This window comes from Rhea americana, unplaced genomic scaffold (assembly GCF_003343005.1).
Source record: "Rhea americana isolate MKP2758 unplaced genomic scaffold, rheAme1 scaffold_139, whole genome shotgun sequence".
Lineage (NCBI taxonomy): Eukaryota > Metazoa > Chordata > Aves > Rheiformes > Rheidae > Rhea > Rhea americana.
Window position 1 is genome coordinate 1,058,789 of NW_028185472.1, and position 5,567 is coordinate 1,064,355.

A 5,567-nucleotide genomic window follows, 5' to 3' on the forward strand; every position below is an offset into this window, starting at 1 on the left:
AGTCTCCCAGGTGGCACATTCTGTGCGAGTGTCTCCAAAGACGGATTTCAGCAATTTACTCAAACCAAATTTCAGCATTACCTCCTCAACTTTTCAAGAAATCACAAGTTTTTAATGAAAATGAGTTTTATTTGTCTTTAGGGCTCATATCTCCCAGCACTTGCCCTTTTAAGCTGAAAGCTTTGGTTCTTAAGCGATCGCCCTATTTGTGTGGCTGGCTGCAACTGTTATAGGTGAAATACTAAACATGGTGCAAGTACTGGCAGACTAACCTGGTCAGCATTTAATCCACTTTCTCTTGCGGAAACAGCAAAGTGGACAAAAGAGGTTCTTAACATCTAGTGTGGTAGAGCAAATAATCCCAAATTCTCCAAGTTCAGGCACAGATCAAATCKCTGTGGCAGCTGGTCTGCAGTAACTGCCCAGGTGCATGCTCTTACTCCCTGGCACAGACCAAGTGATTCAGTTTAGGTTACTTCTTTGTGGAGAAAGTCTTCTCCTCCTGTTGCAACAAACACAGGCAGTTTTAGAAGACAGAATTCCAAAGCAAGACGTTGGTTAAACATTTTGTAAGATGGAGAATTTGGGTCCTGGGACACAAGTTTGTGTCCTCCAGGAAGATGCACAGTGCTGCTTCCTGAGGGTCTCCACCTGTAGGATAACTCCCTGATTCCTGAAAGGTGTAATCTGGGGAACAAAAGGTCAGTCTTACTGAACGACTGCAGGACTGGAAAAGAAACACACCACAGCTCATAGGAAACACTTGCTATTTCTCACAATACAAGAGTTAACAGGGGACAAGAAGGGAGAGAGCAGAGCAGTGGTTAGACTGTCAGGCAAATGCATCCAAGACAAGCTGTAGGAAATGTGATTTTTGCATGGATAGCACATAAATTAAGGAACTGGGTGTCACCAAATGCCTTGAAGATTAACCATGTAAATTTGTTTAACCTCTTTTTCAATCATCAACTGAATTAGTCCATCAGGGCTATTAAATATAACTATACATGCAGCTTCAAGTACGTGGTGTTTTAAAACTGCTGATTGCTGGAAGAGTGTCCCAGAGTAACTTCAGTTCTTTTATTTTCAGTATGTATTTTCAGAATTCGTAACCAGATTCTTTTATTTTCCCCAATCGTTACCGGTCATTTTGAAACACCTGATACCAGCCTAAACTGTTTTGTCTGACTCAGTGTAAAAGTGCTTTTCTGCAATTAGAGCTCTACCTTAACAAAATTTTATCCTTTCCCAGTCTCTTGCTTACCCAAAATATGAACTAGTTAAAAGAAAAGGAATAATACTCATAAGTTAGAAAATATGACAAGCAAGAAAGTTAGGAAGAGCACTCTTGTTCTGCCTCACACAGGAAAGACCAAAAAAATACATGAGAAAACATTTCAAATATGTAACATTTATAAATTAAAGAACAACGTTCAAGCTGTTCTCCATCTGCAACAGAATATAATGGGCTAAAATTATAATAAGTTAGATTTCTGTTAATCAGTATAACAAACCTTCATAAGTAGGAAGTTAGTTACATACTACAGTAGGCAACTTTAAATAGATTGTAGACTCTTCTTCAGGCAGGACCTTCAGGAACAGGTTTAGACAAATCTCTGTYGGTATGGTCTACGGGATGGTCTAGGTATGCTTGATACTACCTCTGCATAAAGGAAAGCACTACACAATTTCATCAGGTTTTTTTCCAGCCTGCGTGTCTAGGATACTCATGGATTCAAGACACCAACAACAAAATTAGTGAAGGCCAAAGAATACAAAGCACAGAATAGGCAAAAAACAGGGGGAGTCAGAATTGCTCTAAGATGATAAATTTGACCAAGTTGGTATTTCTAAAACCCTATAAGAATATTAAAAACAATGGTTATAAGCCATTCTAGAAGGACTCAGTAACAAAAGGGAAGGGAAAGTTGCAGTCTAAGCTAAGAAGCTGCTCTGTGAAAAGCAGAACAGATGCAGCCTTCTTTCCAGGGATCTGCGTCCCATGTTCACTGAGACCTCCACAGTTAACWGCCTTGCAGCTCCCCTGTTTTGTGCTCACCAGGCAAGAAGTAACGCCTTGCTGCTAGGTGTAGGCTGATCAGCTGCCTAGCACATGCACTAGCTGGCCAGCCCACATCCTCGTTGGCAAACCTGCTGCAGGGACACCACCGTGACTGACTCCTGCTGGTCTCTTCCCCAGTGAAGGCACCAATCTGTGTTCTTCTCTTCTGCCTATCCAGTGGTTTCATTAAATTTGCAGGGACTTAGCCACCATCAAGATGTCTTCTCCCTAATTGGTCATTGCTGACAAACAGGAAAGAAATCATTTGACTAGTGACCAGTCTGCCTACTGGTTTCTGTTGGCCACATCTTTCCATTAGCCTGTCAAATGGAAGATCAGGGGGATGACTTGGCAGCAGCCTAGATGCAGCTACGTCTCATAACAGAGGGCCTTCCAATATCCTTGACAAAGGTACAATAAAATCAAGTGGCCACATGCTGAAATCTAGACTAGCAAGGAAATRCACGTTTTTAAGCAGGAGATTTATTAATTTTGCAACTTAGCAAAAGAGGTAGAAGATTCTCCTCTGCTGGCAATTCTTGAATCAAGGCTGGATGATTTTCCAAAAGGCAGGGTCTAATTTAGAGATCGTCTCACACAGGCTTGTGTTACGCAGGAGGCTAGATGAGACGGCTGCAGCAATCCCTTCCGGCCTCGTCATTCCAGTCAACGAGGAACACCGCTCTCATCTCTGCTCTTCCTTCCCCCGCCCCATTCCTGGCTACGCTTCTACCTAACCAAGAAAGGCAAACAACTCACAGCAGGGTCTTTCTTCCACACAGTCATCCAGTTATGTAYGTGACCATACTAAAGATAGACTCTAACAAAAAAAAGCAGTGTGGAGCTGTTCCATCTGAGGACATCTTAGGTCATTTCCCCCCTATTCTCACTTTGAATCTTTCTCCTTTCAAGACGACTATGTCAGACTCACCCAGGTACGACCTCCTTCTCCAACAGCCTCCAGTTCCCTGATGTCAGGAACGGCTCCCCCCCACCACACCCCCCGGCAGATTTTTTCCCCACATTGGCAACTGTGGTGCTTCTAGCTAACAATCTACTAGCTATAATTATACAGAAGGTGCTGCCTCTGTAATCAGCTGCTGTGATCTGTTTTAATAAAGTGATGAAAACATCCCACACAGAGATTTAATAGAGTCAGATGTGCAAAGAGCACAGGCTACAGGACAACAGACAAAATTATGGAGCATTTTTCAGTAGATGCAATAGTATAGCTGAGTTAAGTTTCAGGATTTGATCCAAAATGCACAGCATTAAATTCAGTCTAAACTACTTCCAGCATTATTGGACCAGACCAATAGTGTCTGCTATCTTGCAGCATTGACACCTCCACTAAAATGAGTGCTTGGCACTGTCTGAACAGGGATAGCCCCTCAATGGTGGGCACGATGGGCAAAGAACAGCAGGACAGCAGATAAGGACACTTTCAGCTTGCTCAGGGGAACACAGTAGGCCAGACCTAGAAACCATGTCAAGTCCCCTACTTCTGCCAACTTTGTCTGCTGTGCTTGAGACCGAGCTCCACATCAATACCTTCCCATTTAAAAAGGAAGATCTCAAAAATTACCAACGTATTCTTTGGACAATAACATTCTGCTCTCTTACAGTGAGCAACAGACAGCTTTAGTCACCAGCAGCTGCAAACTCAGCACCTCTTGCCCCTGCTGTGCTCACTAAGAAGTTGCATCCTCCTGCCCCTCCAAGCACACACACTCACAGAGCACGGGAAGGATGTGGTTCACCAAGAGTCATTTTCCAAATTCATCCCAATTGCTCTATTAATTATCCTTTAGCTTCAACATGAGGAACCAGTTTCTATCTTTTGCAGCTGGCCTAATTTTAGTAATGCATCAATTTTCTGTGCTGTTATCCCTTCCTCAGTGTTAATCCTGCCCACACAACAAATCTGGCATTGATCTGTTGTGGTAGATAAATATTTTGGCTTAGTCTATGAGAGAGGCAAGAGGAGGGAGTAGAAGAAGGCTCTTAATAGCCAGACTGAGCATCTCTAAATCAGAAGTAGTCATGTAGAGAAAAACAAAGAAAGAGAAAGGAAAAAATGTGCTGTTAGCCTGTAAAGGTAAGAATGTCCTTGTGAATATACAGCTACATAGCTGATCGGCAATTTCTGCCAGCACAGATTCAGATTAATGAATATATGTCCATGTGAAGGGAGGCTTCTGTTTTGGCTAGTGTTCATGCCATGGCAAAGATGACTCTCTCCCCTACCCAAGGCTCTTCTTTCTCACCAAGCTATGGATCTAGATCAATATGGGAGACAAGATAGTATTTTGTGGGCACTTCCAAATCTTGAGAATGATTTCTGCCTCTGAATAGCCATCAGTGAAGAGATTAATTCCATTTGAGACCCACCTCTGTGTTAACTGCTCTCCTGCCTGGCTCAAGTGAAAGTGAACATTGGGGGTACCAACATAAACCGGACACACTACATTTAAGAAATCACTGCTCTGAATAGCAGTCACATCCCACTCCAGGTCTCTACTGAGACCACCTGAGCAGGGCAAGGTAAAACAAAGCAGCACGATCRGCCCCCTTGAACTGCATGCTCTACAACAGTGAAGGGCAAAAGATCCTGAAAATGATAAAACTAGCCGGAAACATGGCCTAAAACCCTGTTTCTGAGCTTCAGCCTGTTTTAGATGAGCCTTTCCATGCTGCCAGCCCTCTTTAGTGAGCTCCGTACTGAATTTTAAGAGTCCAGGAGCACCCTGAGCCAAGTGCCATCTCTAAATCCCAGCCTGTAAATACATGGTTTTTGGAAGTAAGGAGCATCTCAAAATTTTGCAAGACAAAAAGCCTGAAACTTGATGACAGCAACTTATTGGATTCATGAGAGCAAGGAGCAGACTCAGCTCTGGCTGAAAATATCATTAATCTTATAGGTCCTGTTCTAGGTCACAGAACCTGAAATGGCAGAATCAGTGGCAAAACCAGAGGCACCAGGCAAGGCTGAAGGGACGAAAGAACAGACATCATCCAGAGACTGTTCATCACTGTGTACATAACGTGCCTGTCACACGTACCCCTGAGCTAGGATTTTGATCTGTGTTAGGCCAGGATGTGATTGCCAGCCACAGAAAGGAAAATAACTCTTGTTTGGTCTGGAAGTCTCGCACTCCTATTTCCAAATGCTCCTCTGGGACTGCTGAAAGAAACAACTCCTCCCAGCCAGGCCAGGTATTTAAATAGCCTGGCCACGAATCCACTGCTCTGGGCCACTCAGTTCAGTGGCAGCTGAACCTGGACCTCAGCCAGCGCCCCAGACTATTAACCTTCGCAATAACTCAGTCAACTTTTTTGTTGTCTTGACGGTGGTGCTTGCAGAAAAAAAAATGCTTTAGCGCGCCCTTGCCCTGCCAAAATGCACTGGCTGAGGATAAAGAAACATGCACTCAGCCCGGGCGATGCCTTCCACAGCCTGCTGCCAGATCTCTGTTTGCAGCCAACTATTTCACCCAGGGGAGTG